The 17,708-nt window shown below is 38.8% G+C and overlaps 1 long non-coding RNA gene across 3 annotated transcripts in view; it reads left to right on the top strand.

Moving 5' to 3' along the window:
• The window catches only part of LOC110360460 (uncharacterized), a 101,483-nt gene that overhangs the window by 14,173 nt on the left and 69,602 nt on the right, over positions 1–17,708 (top strand). For all 3 annotated transcript variants that reach the window (XR_010465933.1, XR_010465930.1, XR_010465931.1), the window contains exon 2: positions 10,813–10,892. This is a non-coding gene — a long non-coding RNA (uncharacterized LOC110360460). The remainder of the gene's footprint in view (positions 1–10,812; positions 10,893–17,708) is intronic.

Below are 17,708 nucleotides of genomic sequence, written 5' to 3'. Positions count from 1 at the left end.
AAAATGCTATCTTTGTTATTACCCGCGGTAACCTCTGGTGCAAAGAGCTGAATGTTATTAGAAAAGAGCTGAATATGGGTGGGAAGACAAGAAAACAAAAGGAAATGGAAGTGCTGGAAAATAATTTTCCATTTGAATCTATTCTTTTTTCTTCTTATTTTTGAATAAGACATTTAATGAAGTTTATTGCACCGCTTTCTATTTTCTTTTGGGGTGTGTTATCTTTTGTGACTTAGTTTAGACTAAAATAAACTTCAGTTACTAATTAAGGATAGAAATGGAAATCCAAAGATTTGCTTCTTATCAATGCCAAGTGGTAAATCCTTTAATGCTCTGGGATTTTGCTTTATAGCTCTAAATTTCCCATTGGTATTTAGTAATCTGCTGATTACATTTACTTTAGTTCTTTGGTCTTCAGAGTTTTCGTGTTAAGACACTCACTTACAGTAGCTTTGCATGTTAAGGGCAATGAGTTAAAAGCTAGAGGGTTTTTTATTGAATTCCAGCTTTGTTTTTTTCTACTGAGTTCCCAACTACTGTGTTATATCATACTAATAAGAGTTGTACGCTGACTGGACAAATGGCATCATATTGCAACGTCCTATGGGAGCCATGACATCATTTTCAATTTGCTTATCTAAATTCCTTCAAAACAGAAGGGTGGGTGGTGAAAAACTGAACTGCATTTCACTCTATCCCACCTCTTCTTGCTCTGACGTTATGGGAACCGTGTCACTGTGCAGATTACACTACACTACGGATTGTGCTTCATGGAGGCCTCAGATGCATTTGTCTCCATCACCTCTAAAGGGAATATAGGTGCTTAGTGACACATAAATCCCTCTTCCCATTCCCAAGGACTAAGCAGAAGCTTCCTTTAATGCATATGCCCCAATGTTTTCTTGAAGGCTTAGAGGCATCAAGGAAATCTTCCAGGCAGTTTCATTATAGGGTCTCTCAACTTTCTTGACACTGGGATCAACAAGAACAGAGATTGGTGGAATGATTTGGAACAGTTTAGATACCTTCAGCCTTGGTCAGACCGCAGTAGTTCAAGAAGAATTTGATTTTTTTATTATTTTTTTCCCTTTAATTTCCTCATTCCAGTTTAGACTGAAAAAGATGTTCTGTTTTCATGGGACCTGAAGAAGGGCCTCCTGATGGAAATGGTCTAACCTTTGCTGTGGACACTTCTTTGCCTATGGAATTGGGGCTGGAGGCAGGAATTTTAGAATTGGAGAGAGGTTGTGACACCTTCCATTTTATTTGTATCCTTCTGAGTAAATAGTTTACATACAGAGAATCTTGGATAAATAGCCACTAAATCATTAAGCACTTTTCTAGTTTAGCCTAAACTTCTAACATTTCCTTAAACCATATTCATCTCTGCCCCAGAAAAGATAATCTAGACATCAAGTCTTTAATAAATCTGTATCACTCAGACAGGTGAAATATTTTATTTTTTTCTAATTTTCCCTAGCTGAGTGATGTGGGAAAATAAAATTACTTTGTCAAACTAGGCAGCTTTCTGTAAAACCAGTTCCATAAGCTCCTGAGCACCTGAAACACCTGACTTGACAGTCAAAGCGAGTACCAAAGGCTCCAGCTCCCTGCAATGGGATAACAAAACTGCATGAGGAAGACCTGTTTACATCCCCAAGATAACCTGTTTCTTTAAAAATAGCAAGGTCAGAGAGGCAATAAAGCTGTCAGCATGGATATCCCAGCCGTACTTGTGTTCCATCAGCCCAAGGGCGGTGGACACCAGGAGGGTGTGGAATTCACAACCAGGATGGTCACGTTTGGGTAAACAAACTTGTGGCTATAGCAGCGTGCTATTGTCTACTGAACAGCTCTACTTGTGCCAACGGTATTTCCAGGTTAGCTCCTCCTAGACCCATAAAAATCTTAATTTTATTATTTTTGCTGTTTTTTTTTTCTTTTTTTTTTTTTTTTTTTCTTTTTCTTTTTCTTCCTCAATGCAATGATAGATGGAGTGCCCATAAAACCTCACGGCACCACGTACAAAATCCCCGATCTCTGAGCCAGGTGTGGAGCAACTGGTCACCGAGCAGGCTTCCACCCAGTCCTTGGATTGGCTCCTGTGTGTCTATTTTCTGGTCACTGAGATGCTTCACTGATTGTTCGTTGCATAAATGAGCATCTGACTGTGGGAATATTTCCTATTGAAGTCCAGGCCAAGAATGGAAAAGCATCAGATCTGTTCAGATGAGTAGCCTTATGAGGAACTCATGCAGTTCAGGTGGGAGCACAGCCCAGTATTTTTATTGTGTTAAGATTATGCATTCTCAAAAAAGGAAGATGTTGTGTAGGGTTCCCATCCTCTGGTGCATCTAATATGTTTCAGCTATTCCTATTTTCCTTCAGATCGCATTTCCCTTGGGTGAGTCTCCAGTTTAGCTGTCCTTGGACAATAAGTCATAGTGATGCAAGTGATTTGGGGACAACTTTTGCACACAAGTGTTTTGGGTCAAACTACAGTATTGATACCGATTGTTTATGTGCCAAGCAGTGTCTAGGAATAAAACATTTCCAAGTATATCTGGGGTGAAATGCAGGCTTGCACCACTGATACCGCATAGCATGGCTTTGTCTGTTAAACTAGGCAAGACACAAAGTCTTCACCAAATTTGGGGGACAATTTGGACTTTTAAGATATTTTTCAGCTTGAAATGCTGAGAAAATGTCAGAGGTTGAGTTCAGAGATGAGAAAGATGAGGTATTAGTCTCCTGGAAGTGAAATCTGGTTGTCGTTAGTGCAGCTGCCATTGTCTTGCACAGTTTTCCCATTCCTGTAGTGGTGATTCAGCATCGCATTCAGAATAGCTCAGGGCAGTCATAATCTAAAATTCCTGACAATTATGCCCATCTTCTCCCATTCTGTCCAAAATCAAATGGATGAAAAAAATCCATTTGAAAATGAAGCTTCAAATCCAGACTTCCATCACTGTTAAGAAGGGCTAGAGATGGGATGTGATTCTGAGGAATTGGGTGGGATAAAATTGTGTCTGACCAGAAAATTTAGTTGCAACTTAAACAAAACTTGTAAAGAGGTTTTTTTCAAATACCTTTGCTTCATTGCATAGTATTTTGTGTGCCGCTTTGTTTACTGATTTTGATGGGGGCCATAAACAGAAATACTGTGAATCAAGGCTATTTCCATGGACTATTTTTGTTTTGTACTGGGGAAGGAGGAGGGAAAGAAAAGAAAACCTGTTCTTGTAGGATTTCTAGCTCAAAAAGAAATCAGAAAAAAAAAATAATTGTGAGTTCTTTTCTAAACGGAATAGTTCATCTGAAACTTGCCTGTCACCAGGTCCTAATTACCTATTCATGTTACAGCTAATTACATTGATTCTCCATAGGTGAGATGGACTTCTAAGGCAATGAAGAAATTTAAACAGAATGATTTTTCAGCTTTGGTTCTATTTACAGACTGTGGTATGTCCATTTGAAAAAAAGCCAGAATCTGAAACTGAAACGCCAGTGTTTTCTTCTTGCTATAATTGGAATCTTTCAAGACAAGATTCCAATGTTTGAAGGTGTTCACTGCAAGGTTTTGGTCTTTTCCCATCAAATTTTCAGTGCTGATGTATAAAGCATTAAATTAGACGTTGGCCAACTTCTTCTTTCATTGAACTCAATGGGGATTTTATTTTTTGCTTTCAGGCAGAGCACAATCAGGCCAATGCTAAACACTTTTGGCTGTCCAAAAGACATTGTGGTCCAGATAACCTGCTCTGAATCCACAGGTTGTGCTTTGCGGGTATTACTGGCCTTTTCTGAGTCAACAGTAAAGTGCAGTCTTGACTGAAAATAAGAATTTCTCTCAGCTGAACAAACTAGCAATGGGGAACTGAAACCCTACTATTATTTGGTATTTCTCAGAGGAAGCCTGTTTGGGAAGGAAGTTGAATGCTGTTAATTTTTGTGATGATTAAATAAAAATCTTTTAATGATGGGGCTGGTTTGGCCTACAACTCCTTTGCCTCAGGGACCAGGTGTGAAATGAAGTAGCTTATCATCCGCAGGTTTGCCATGCTATCTGTAAGGACATGAGAAGAATTGTGTTTGCACCTCTGCCAAGCTGTTCCCTGCTGGTCCTTAAGAAGCCATGTTGCAAAACACTCTTTCCTGCAGAGTGTTGCAAGGACTGTCTTGAATTTGACTTCAGAAAAAGGTTTAATTATTTTTTTTAAATCTGGTTTGCTTCACACTATTATTAAAAAAAAAAAATATTGCATGGGGCAGAGGACCTGCATCACCTACAATGATGATGATGGGGGTGTCAATTATACTATGTGCTAGAACAAGTCAGCACTATTTTAAATCCATTCTTTCATTCAGTGCAACAGTAATAACTTATGGACGATGGATTTTGGAAAAGTTGAAGTGTTTGCTTTACAAAACAGACATAAAATTTCTCCTTCAAGGTGCTAAATTTGTGCTGAGCTGGTCCAAAACACGACTGCATCTGGCTATGTCTCTAGTCTGCTACTAAAAAAATGTCCTAAATTCCAGACAACCTCTGGGGCTTTGAAATAAAACTCATTAATCCTGCATTTGAATTTAGTATTTGAAATTTTATCCTAATCTTTTTTTCTTCCACATGAATTAACTTTAGAAAACTTGGAAAGGGACACAAGGGTGGTGGGGTTTTTTCTTGTCTTTTTTATTTTATATTTTTTCTAGAGAGAGAGAGAACATTCTTAACAAAGGGTATAAAATTAAACTAGATTTGACCTCTCCCTTTAGCAGATTTTCCACCTGGTCTGTGCAGGAAATCAACTTCTATATAGCAGCTCTTTCATAAGGAATAACATACATGAGTCTGTAAGTGACAGTTTTTCTTGGGTGGACAACAATGTTAGTTACTTTTTATGATTAATTGATAAATGTTTTGATATGGTGCCTGGGCTCTGAGTCAAAAATCACTCTAGTTAGATGATCCAACACTTGGGAAGCTGAGCCAATTACAGCTCAGGCACAGTGAAAACAATTCTAAAATATTTGAGCCTAAAAATGTGCATAGTTGTTAAGGAATCTTACACGTGGGTGTATGGTGGTATCCTGAATTACAACTACTTGGTGGGCCAATTTCTTGAGGAATGCAGGGAAGTGCAAGGATTCAAGACTCTTGCATCTATATTTCAAAAGACTTGGGAAAACAGAAGAACCACATGGACTCTTGTGGCCAGGCACGTGCTGAAGAAAACCAGATTGTGGGCCAAAATGTACTTTAATTCCCTTGGGTTACACAAATCCCTTTGCTTTTTTGGGGAGGCTTTAGGTTTTGATTGTCCTCCTCTTGACTTAACCTTCTTCTCTGAGCTCACTCTTTTATTTTTCAGGCTCCAGAACTTCCTTTCTACACCAGGCTTCCTACCTCGTCCTCAGATTTGCACCCTGATGCTAAGCCCCAATATCTTCCTAAATGATTCGTGAGAAGTAGGACTTGATTGTGTCTGTGGCTTTAGATCAGGTTACCACCACCAGTAGGCAGCCTGGACTGGGAGTTTGTGGTTGCAACCCAGCATCGGTGCAAACCTACACTAGACACAGCTGCTTCTTGTAATGTAGGTCCTCCAAAAGAATAACGTACCTTGCAATTAAAGGCTACTTTCTCAGATTATTAGGGGCAAGAAAAAACACTCTGTATTTTTCTTTCCACAAGTAAGTGACTACGGAGGCGTATTTTGAGTAGGATTTTGGGGTCATCAACTCAAAGACCATTTGGAAAAATCCTTATTGCAGGTTGCTAATGACTTCGCATGTGACACACTGCCAGCTGTTCCCAACAAAGCCAGGAGAAACAGAATACCTGTCATCTTTTCTGGTTTCCCAACCTCCAGCACCTAAAATGTTACATGAAGGTTTTGAGAGATGCATGCCTGGATTTCAGTGCCACCACAGATCTGGAAACTGGGAGGCAAATTCTGAACTTCAGAAATCTCTGTGGCTATTAACTGCTCATCATAGACCTCTGCATTTTTCGTGCAAGGATCTAATCCTAACTGCAAACATCTCATTGCCTTCAGTGGCCGATGCCTTCCAAGATCAAGACCAGGCCTTGGTTTAGAAAAATTAATGTCTAATGGATATAGTTACTCCTGGAGGCTATTTTACATCAACCCCTGAAGGTCTTAGATATGAACATCTATTAAAGATTTTCAAATAGACTTATATATAGATGTTAGTCCATCTTCTTATGACCCTTGGCTCTTGATACACTGCTGTGTCTAAAGAAGGAGGTGAGGAGAGCTGAAAAATATATTTTCAAATGGAATAGCATCTTTCCTATCCTTTTGAAGTTCCATAGAAAAGGATATTTCTTCCAGTCGGCTGTGTGGTTAAAAATGCAATTTTTCCAGTAATTCTTCCATTGCAGGTATCACCTGAATGACATGATACCCTCTTCCGACCCTCCCTCCACCCCTGACACTCTGTTTTGATCCCAGCTTCTGGATCTAAACACACTCCTGCTTTCACTTTATTTGACACTGGCGGATTTCATCGTTGCTGATATGAAAGGAAAATTTCTAACAGCATACTGTAAGCTTTACTGCTCATGACTTCTTAATCATGCGGATTTTATTTCATGTTAAGCTAGCAACTGAACTCTTCTAATAAACAGAGTAAAATCTAATTAGGCTACTGGAGGGGAATAGAAGAATTTATACTCCTCCAGACACACAGACATTAGGCATTCTTCCTCAAACATACACACAGGCTTCCTGGCAGCCGTCTTGTTCAAAGAGTGGCTAATGATCATACTAATTTGCACTTAGCTGATACTGTTAGGAGTTCCTTACAGATGGAAAATATACTTCTTTCATGAGATCATACAGGGTAGCATGGCCTCGTGGATTGTGCATAGAGAAAAAGAAATCCCAATTTCTAATCCCTTGGCTCACGCTACTTGCTGTGTGGTCTCTCTCTCTCAGTTTCTCCATGCGCAATCTAACTTATCCGGCTCATTCATGGGATTGTGATGATTACTCAGTCATTTGGCTGTGATGTGTTTCAAAAGCAGACGGCACAATTAAAGTGCTGAGGCATTGTGATTAGAGACTCAACAGCACCTCCAAAGTACATGTATAAGAGATTGACATCAAAGATTAATTTGGCTGGTTTCTTGTCTTCATTGGGCTCATAATTATTTCAAGTACTGCTGGCAAGATAGCTCAGAAGGCAACAAATCTGTGCCACATCCAGCCTTGGGGGAAGCCAACCCCCATGCAAGGGGACACATCTTCCCACACAGAGGCCATATAGCCACACTACACCAAACATGTCAGGGATATCTCCATGCACACAATATTTCTTGGCCTACAGAGCCATGGTCCATCCAAAGAGGTGATGACACCTCAATTTTTTACCCCTTAATAGAAAAAGACGCTCATCCAACCAGTGGGTTCAGACTTGGGGTATCTGCTAATTTGAACTGGGATTGATGTATTGTGCAAGGGGCAGAGAGTCCTCCAATAAATTTCCTCACAGTTCCCTGCAAAGCACAGCCCAGATGTCCCACAGCAGCCCCAGCTGTCCAGAGAGTCCTGACATCAGGAACTATGAGATCTGTGACGAGAATTGACTGTACAACTGTGGGCACTGTGGAGCCAACAGGTAAACCCAAGGCATGTGAGCCTCACCGATAATCAGTGCTTGAGGTTTTTCCCTGATCCTGCATATTTTCCAGTAGCTTTTCTTCAGCTGGAGAGCTGTTACCTCATCCTCCAAGACTGTTTAGCTCTTCCTATGTTGCTTGTCAGGATTGTACCTTATAAAACCATCAGTCATGTATTGGGTTTGAATGAAGTGCAGAGAGAGAATATAGGAATAAGTATTAAAATAAGACTGGAATGAAAGATGAGGTTTGTTTATAAGTAAATAGGACCTGACCCAGCCCCTGGAAACCCTAGAAGACATCTTGCTATTGGCTGCAATAAGACAAGGTACCAAGCACCTCTGGTTTCTGGAGATGTAATTGGTTCAGCAAGGATCCAGGTCCTGCTGAGCGTAGATTTGTTCAGGGAAGTGAGTATCCTCAGGAGTGGAATAAAAAGACCTGCCTTCTCTTATTTCAGATTTTTAAAAATGGTCACAAAAAAAAAAACCAAAACAAAACAAAACAAAAACCCCCAAACCAACAACAAAAAAAACACCACAAAACCAAACCAACAAAACACCAAAAAACAACCCTGCAGTGGGCTGAAGCTCATGTATCTTTTTGTAATACAATGAGTTTTTGTGAAATGGAATCACTGGACTGAAACCTGGAGATATTGCTCCATTTTGCCTTATACTTTATTCAGGCAAAACTCCAGTTGATGTGAGAGAGCACTGGGTCATATTAGGATTTGGCCCACAAAGATGAAGGAGAGCCAAGCTCGGAATGTCACATAAACATATTAGCTAGATACTTGGCTTTCTCTGAGATCCCAGGGATGGAGTAGGGCTGTGATCTAGTCTTCTGTGAGGCATATAAGGAGGTTAAATTTGTCCTGCATAGAGCATTAAGAGAATAGGATCCAAACATCTGCACAAGCATCCCCTCCCAGAGATGTCTGGAATATAGTCCTTTTTGTGTGACAGGTAGAAACCAAGCTAGAATCTGCTTAAACTGTTTTGTGTGGGTGAAAAATAAAAATAAAAAAAAAAAAAAATCAAACCATGGTTTGTTCATGCTGAAGTCGAATGCATGTTCTTTCTGGCGGTGAGGTATGAAGAGGGCATATTGTTCATTTAAACCACACTCTATAGTTTTTGCAGCAGCAAAGTATTTTTGAAAGTTTACAGCTGTAGTAGAAATTCCCTGGAGCTTAACCATCAGTTTTCTGCCAATCAGAAAGCCGAAGGCACTCCGGTTTGGGCTCCAAAAGTGACATTTTAGTGTTACACGTCTGAAATGTGGAGCGGTTTTGAGAGAGCATCCTGACAGGTTTTGAACTCTGAAGAAATTATTTTCTGGTGCCAAGCTACACAGTCTGGGAAATGCTGCATGCTGCACGCCACACTTGCTCACTATATCCCTGCCAGAAACCAAAATATACATTACAAAAAAAGTATAAGAAATATGGCCCGGGACTAAGGTTTGTGGGTGCATTTCAAGTCGGAGCTCTCTCTAACATTTAATGTATTAACTGCTCACACAGCCATAAGAAGTTGGTATAGGAGGAGGTCCATGTACATGTGTATCATGTAGCGACACTGTGGAGAAAGGGAGAGGAAAAGCAGGAAAGAGATCATCTCAGATTGACCAAAACCCATCTACAGTATGGAGGAAATGGTAAAACTTGTGCCATTTCACTGTAACTCTGTTAACTTAATGGGTTTAAAAGTGATTTTGCAGTAGTTTCTGAAAGGGAAAACATGGGCATCTGAGAAGGTGTAGATGCTAAGGCATTGATGTGGGACTCATATTTTAGGGAACAAGAATACATCAGCATGTCTTGACTGTCTCCACAAAAATGGTCAAAAGGCTGAGACTGAAGGAAACTTAGGGTTACTTCTTTCAAAAAAAATTAATGGTTTTGAGATGGAAAAAAAGGCATTTACCTTCTTGTACTTATTTAACTAGAGTAGAGTTGGGAGAGAAACAGGCAACCTTTAATTGGGTTATAAGAATAGATAATCTTTAATTAAGGCCCTGGATGAACCAACTTGCAATAACTAATTTAAGCTAGTAAGACCAGGAGCTGCAGTGCTGTGGGAAGGTTTATCTCCAGGGATAGCACTGAAATGTGATTGCTTACATCAGTCAGGGTTGGAAACAGTTCATTGATGGGGAATAGCTCAGATGTGGTCCTCACACCTTTCCTTAAGTGTCCTACACCAGCCAGGGCAGAGCCAGGACACCAGGTGAGAAGACTCTGAGCTCAGCCCCTTATGATGTTCTTGTATGAGGGAGGCTTAATATTTTAAAACATGCCGTCATGAATTCAATGGCTTTGGCCCAGTACATTCTGTTTATTGTTAATAAAAGTCAACAGAAGTGTGAAAAAGTACAAAATGTCAATCTATGACCTTATGAAATCCATAGCAGTAGAGAGAAAAGAAATGTTCTGTCCTTCATGGTGTGTTGGGATCCAGAAGTAGAAATCTTTTCTCAGGACTGGGGCTTAGAAAGTCAAGAATTTTGTCTCTCTGTATTTTCATTACAGTTAGTTAAATCCTTAGGCTCCTGTTAACACTGAACTGCAAGTCGATTTTTTGTTAAAATGCTGAAACGTAATTTTCATTTAACAATTTTCTGCTGGAGGCCAACATCAAATTAGTGTGCTTTCCACTGGCAGACCTCAGTAATTTGGTAGGCAGGAGGCTCACACATACTTAAGTTATTCAATACATTTTGTTATACTCTGTACAAAAAACCTAGTCAGAAAAGCCTGATTTATGATATTCCTCAGGTTTCCTGTTACTTTAAACCACTAACATCCTATGGCCAAGCCCTTCACAGGCAGCCAGCACATCTGGCCCAGAGTGGTTCTGTAGCCTATCGCCAAAATGCCATATTTATAATCAAGTCATAATAGAAAAGAAATAATTGATTATGATTTAAAAGAAAAAAAAATGAAATAGAAAAAGGCAAAGTTATCAGCTGAGATTTGTAAATATGATTTGGTGTTTCTTTCAAATCATACATCCCAGACAAATCAGAGCACGTAGCACATCGAGCAAACAGATTGGATATGTGAAATCAGCCCTTCTGGCCTAATTATAAATTACTAAGAGCTCTGATTTTCCCATTTCACACATTTTTTATGTCTATTTTGTTTTTCATTTATACAGACAAACCACTCCCGGCCAAAGCCAAAGCTACACAGTTCATCTGAAATCCCACCTGAAATTCTGCAGCTGCTTGTAAATAAGTGAGTCTACTTCTTGCAAAATGTTTTTTAGCTGGTCTCCTTAGGGATTTAAGGCTTGTGTAGTCATTGTGGCTGTGTTGTATCTGTGCATCCATCTGTCAAATCTGATCAATGAGAGAAAGTCTCCCAAAATATTAACTTCCTATATGTCTCATAAAAATAGTTAGAGGCAGAAATTTGGTTTAATGTCCTCCTTAAAGGGAAGGCTGGAGTGGATGGTCATGCTGTAGGAATCTTATGCAAACCCACAAGGCAAGAAATTAAGCTCACAGTACAAATCCTTAATTTTTCTCATAAAACTACATGCTTAAAAAATAAGTATATAAACGAGAGAGTAGAAAGACCTGCATGTTTCAGACGGGTGCAGGCTGTGAAGTCAGGGAGTAGTTTGGGGATGCCAGGGTGTATAAGCTGGCATGAGGTTGGGTTTAAGTTGTGTGTACTACTACAGGGCACAGGCAAAGCTGACACAATTTATTCTCTGGAAGACATATTTTTGCACAGATTCATTTTTTATAAGGGAGTCATAAAAGAAACATATAGGTGATAACAAACAGATTCTCAGCCATGTCAAAGCTTGGAACACTGCTATGGAAATGTGAAGAGCTGCAGAGGTTCATCATCTTTGAAAATCTGATCACTGGATATTTCTAGTCAGCTCACTCCACCAAAGGGATATGAAATTTTCCAAATCTGTGCCAAACTCTGATGTTCATGAAGTGTTTCTCAAGTGGATTTGGATGATGTAACCGATAACCATGAAACCCTCCTCCACTTTCTAAATTACATCTGGTTGAGATGAATTTCTGTACGGATAACACAACAAAAATGTGAAAGATCATATTTGTTCTAAACTTTATTATGCAGTTTCGTTTTGACATATGAAAGTCCCTATGGTGACATGGCATAATCTAAAACAACTGTGTGTTCACACATAAGAGATCCAACCATTTTGCCATTTTGTTCTCAATTATCCCTGGTGAATAAACTAGTTGAAAGACTGAGCCAACTTCTCCATCCTCAAAACTAATGCAGCGATGCTGATTTACATCAGCTGCAATCCCTGATTGACATTTACAAAACAGTTATCAATTAATTTCCTGCACAATTACTCCAGAAATGTATTGGAAGTGGAGCCTGACTTTTTTTTGACCTCCAGTTCAGCAAGCTATCTTCATGCAGAAAATGATTTAAGCACATGTTTAAGTGCAAGCAAATGGTTAAACATGTCTTTGAGCTTCAGATATGTGCCCAGGTGTCATTAAAATGGGACTGTGGGGAATGCGTCCACCTGGCTTGGGTGTTCCCTCAAGATGATCTTTGCACGACTGTCAAAGGACTTACCAGCACTTAATGATAACAATGCCTCTTGCTTCGTTTGGCAATAATTTCACAAGTCTCTCTCAGAAGAATTAGATCACAGTCAGTCCCACCTTAACTACATATTTGCTAGCTGAATAAACGAGATGAATTTGGACCGATGGTCATGTCTGCTGGCAGAATTGAGCACTTTCAGTGCTGTCAGACTGGTTCCAAGCGAGCGGGGTATTCAACCAACCTCTCGCATCCCAAGTTTAGACCTCTGCCAAAATTACAGCCCAGCAAATGTTTTCAGTGCTGCCCTTACCGTTGCTACCAATAATGAGCAAACCAGATAGACAAATTCATTCTCATTTTAAATTGCAGTCTCAGCAATATTATTTGCATGATAAAAAATAAGTTGTTCCAAAAATGCAGCTGGCTATTTATTTGTGTTCAATTCTGAGTCATAAAACTTTAATTTGACATTGAAAGTCTATTTTAACAAACAAGATTATTTTAATTTTCAAAGTGCCTAAGCAAATGGCTTTTCTGAGCTGTTTAAGCAGCTCTGAGAAATTCAAAGTCTCTCATGAATATTTCACTGCACTAAACAGAACTATTCCCTATATAAGCCAAACATGTGTTGTTCCTTTATCACGTGAAAGTGCTCAAAACGTTACTTTCTCTTTTCAGTGTTGTTTTTAAAGATACAGAGAAAATAGGGGCTCAAAATTAATTTTAAAGGTAACTGATACAAACCAGTTTCTGTGCCTTCATGTCTCTCCCTGTGTACCAACTTCTGAACCATGTGGAATAATTCTTGAAAATGGCATACTGGGTAAGATAGAGGAAAAATCTGCAGTTAAAATATGGTGCTGAGAGAAACATGTTTTCTGATTCTGTGATTATTTTTGGGGGGTGACCAAACAAGATATTTAGGTTTTAGTTCCACAAGCAATAGGATTTGTGATGCGTATTACCAGTTCATTCACATGTACGTATTTGAGCTGAATTAGCTTTATGTTTGTTTCTGGTGTCCCTGTGAAATACGGTCATTTAATATCTCTCATTAAGGCAAATACATGTTTAGAAGTAGTGAGGTATTCAGATGTTGTGGTAATGGGGAGCTAGAAAGAATTGAGCATTGTTAAACATTTTATCCCGGGTTGCTTGATCCCATAAATAGCTGTATAAATAATTAAGCATGAAAAAACCCCTCAAATTAAATGTTGCAGTCTTGAGTACATTTTGCCCTAATGCCCAAACACACATTTGTATCTATGAATTTTTAGGTCTGAGTAGAGTAAAAGCACAATTTATGATGCCATCCATGGAGAAAGGTGGTCAGTAGAAGATGTGATATTCTCTGTTTGTGCCAAAACTGGACATTCATATATCATTGATAAATGTAGAATGAACGTGTAAATACAAACATGGGTGTTGCACACTCATCTAAAACAGTTCCCCTGAACTGAGCAGAGCACAGATGATGAGACCACATTCTTCTGCTTCCGGAGCCAGGACAGACGTGAAGAACAGAAGCATCGAAGTGACCACTTGAGGATATTAGGGTAGAGGGAACTTGACTTAAGGGTCTAAAAAGAGTCTTATCAGCCAGGCAGGACTGACAGAGGAGGATTGATGGCATTTGTGTGCTTCCTGGTAATGACCTTTCTGAAGCCATTGCTTTTCTTTCGCAAGGGCTTTGGTAGCCTGAGAACCGCAGGCACTTTTGCTTAGCTAATTTTTGATTTACTTCTCCTTTTTATTAGAGAATATAAAGAGATAGTGGCAGATCTTGGATTGTCCATAAAGAATTGTACAGACCGGGTACAAGAAAGCAGTGATTATGGAACATTTCTACAATTGATTTAGTTCTGTCTGCCATTGATTTCCTGCCATTACACCAATTACTCTGGCCCCTAGTGTTTATGAAATACTTTCAGAAAGCGAGACTGTACACGGATGTTAATTATCATTATTTTAATGGGATTTTTTTGAGGATTCTCTTGCTTTGTCTTCGTATGACATACATATGTAGAAGAGTGTGAAATTAATGCACACGCAAGAAATTTTAGAAAATGGTACATGTAATTAAAGACTTCTGACTAAGATCTGTGCATCAACCTGGACCATAACTTAATGGAGCAAGTATCAGAATCAGCTTCATCTTTAAATTCTCATTTTCCCCTGCTTTTCTTACTTTACCATAGATTTTTGTGGTATGATTTTATTTCTTTCCTTTTTTATTTTTAATAATACCAATAAAAAAGCAGGAAAAAAAAAAAAACTTCCTTGGAAATATTTAAAATATTCTTCCCTGGAAAAATAATATCTTGTAATAGATGGATAGTCATGTAAACACACGGCTGCCTAGCACAACAAAAAACAGCCTGGATTCATGCATTTGAATTCAGATGCCGTAGTGAGGAGGCAGGAGGGCTTTTTTAGGGGATTAATACATCAGATTCGTACTTCCGGGGGTGCCGATTCCAGTTTGGGCTCTGGTTGCGAGGGAAAATAAGTATGGTGGTCTCGTTAGTCCTCATTACAAAAATCAGCCACATGATTTGGTACCGTTGGCAACCCTTCGCTAGATAAATCTGGGACTAGAATAACAAGGGTTACTCAATTTAGAATTGAGGTGCATTGGCCAGGAGGGGAAGTTTGCACAAAGCCTGGCTGTACCCAGGCCAGTGTTAACAATCTCTTTACATTCATTTGCTCTGAATTAACCCATATATTTGCAATCAAAATAGTTATAAAGTCTCAAAGAAAAAAGGTGGGGGAGGGAGAGTAAAAGAGAGATGGAAAGACAACTTCTGGATTATAAAACATATAGCAGACCCCATTCCCAACAAGTTTTATTGCTGTTCAACTATATTCCTCAAGATTATCTTTAAATTAGCTGAATTAAAAAAGATATAAAACTAATCAGAATACTAGTGTTCAGATACTCCTTTATCTGAAATACAGGAAGTTTATCTTCTGGTAGAATCATTACGTGTGTTATCAGTTATAAATAACCTTTTACAAAGGACTTGTAAAACAAGTAATTTGTGTTTCTTGAAAGAATATACAATCACAGTATTTTTTCCCAATTAAGCATTTTCAACATTTTCATCTCAACAAATTGAGTTTATAGAATGTTCCCTGGATTTCATAAGCATTTTGCAATAGTTTGCTACACGCTGCATCTGAACAAATTATGGTATATGTATGTATATAGGTGTCGCCCCTCTACTTCCCAGAGTCTCAAATAAGCCAGATATTCAGCTGATGTAAATCAGTGTTGTTCCAGATGCTTTTAGAAATGATATAGTGCATTAAATCAACAGTCAGCCTTCTACAACTGACTCCATCACTCTGCCTGGTTGAAGCCGTAATTAAAGTCTGCGTTGCTCAGGAGTCAGTACCCAGCAGCCTCGGAGGATTAATTAGGTCTGATATTTATTTCTTTTGATACAAAACCCAGATGTGTGCGGTTAAGCCAAAAACCATAGGGAGAGCCATCCTGCTTTTTTTTTTTTTTCCAGTGGACAGAGGAAAAGCAGCATTGCCCACCCAGAATTAAAGAACAGAAGCAAATAATTATCATCATGGAACAATTTGGCAGTGGCGCAGTTTCATAATCTGCTAAGCCACTTTACCTGCCTGATAGCGAAATCATTCAGATGACCTCAACCTTTTGCTTTTTTGTTACCAAGTATTGTAAATGTGTATATACATACATGCATTGATTTATTTGTCTGAAAGCTGGGAAGAAAAATACAGATGGAATACTCTTGCCCTCTATGGTTATAGAAATAAATCAGTTTGGTTTTTACCTTAAGTATACAATCTTCAACATGTTATAAAAATATCTGTCCATTCAGTAAAGGACTTATCTCAAAATTAATTAATAAGACTGGAAAATAGATAGTAAAACCAGTCTAAATCATGAGCAAGTGTAGTACCACCCTTGTCTCCCACTATGGAAAGCACATCTCCAGCAGGAAAATGCACTTCAGGTTTAGTACGATGTAGGAAGATGTAGGATTTGGGGAATTTTTGATGTCTGGCTTTCTGCTGTGGGCACCTCTCTGGCAATAGTATCACTCAGAAAATTCACCAGATCGCGCCAGCATCAGATGAGTTCACATGAACCATGAAACAGCTTCACATGATGTCAATTTGTGCAACATTTCTTATTCAGCCTTTTCTTTCAATGGGAAAAATGATCCACTCCCATGGATTTTTTGTTGTTGTTGTTACAAAAAGAAAAGCAGAAGAAAAAAAAAAAGGGTGGTTTCCAACCTTCAAACCAGACCTAATTTTTGGTGTAGAGGGTTCATTCATTCCCAGCCCATGCCTCCCCTAGTTTTCCAATGACGAAATGTAAGAAGTAAATCTACAGGAGTAGGGATCACCCAAGAACAGAAATTGAAAAGAAATATGAAAGATCAGACCATTATGAAATTTCTCCCCTTATTCCATTGAAAAAAAGCTCTGAACATTTTCAAAATAATGTAATAACATTCAAATTGTCTTTCTAATAATTTCTGTTACTCCTTTCTTGTTGTGTACCTGGGTATTGATTCAGAGTAATGAGACTCCCACTAATTTAACTGAGTTTTGGATGAAATCTCTAGGAGAGATTTGAGCCAGTGATCTAATGATAAAAGGCTGGAAAGCCCACTCCTTTTCCCTGATGCAGCTAGCCAGTATTAGACTGGAAATATGCAACATTTTTTCCCCTCTGAATAATTCCTATAGAACTTTGTAAAGACTAGTTTTTCTCTCTTTTTCATTTATCGCAATTTATTGCATCAGTGTATTTTACAGTATCTTCATATATTTTGGTTTACGAGAAAAAAAAAATACGGTAGAAAACAGTAGATCTACTTTTTTAAAAAAAAAAAAAAATTCTTATATATGTTTTTCAGGTAGACTGTCAAAAGCAGGCTTTTGCATAGTTTCCTGGAGCATTTCCTTACTTCTTTGCACCTCGTTAAACTCCATTTTTTTTGTTTTTCTTGGGGGTTTTTCAGCCCATCTATGGGGCATCTCACAGGTCTCCGCAGCTCCAAATGTCAGCTGAAAAAACAAGCGCTCTCTTTTTAGCTCCTCAGTTGATGCACAACACATAAAGACTCAGGCAAAAGGAAAAATAAATTAAAAAAAAAAAATTAAAAAAGGACAAACCCACTGTATCTGGAGTTAGGAACGACTGCTACTGGTTGGTGTCCTTGTCCTCCTCCCCTTCCAGGTTCTGGAGAACATCAGCCAAACTGACCTCAGCCACGGGGTCCAATGTCCCTCTCCGCTCCCCCCAGGTCTCTGCTGCGCTTAATTCTGTCAGAAAACTCTCCAGCGAACATTTGTAATTGCAGGGAGAAAGAACACTGCTGTCTTTATTTTTTTCTAACTTGACATCTATCAAATTTAGTTTAAGTGTTCCCCTGGGTCAGTTGAGTTGCTGAGCTATAAACTAAAAATAATTAAAATAAAATATTAAAAAAACCCTCAAGTCTG

This window comes from Columba livia, chromosome 13, assembly GCF_036013475.1.
Source record: "Columba livia isolate bColLiv1 breed racing homer chromosome 13, bColLiv1.pat.W.v2, whole genome shotgun sequence".
Lineage (NCBI taxonomy): Eukaryota > Metazoa > Chordata > Aves > Columbiformes > Columbidae > Columba > Columba livia.
This window is presented reverse-complemented; position numbering and strand designations above follow the sequence as displayed.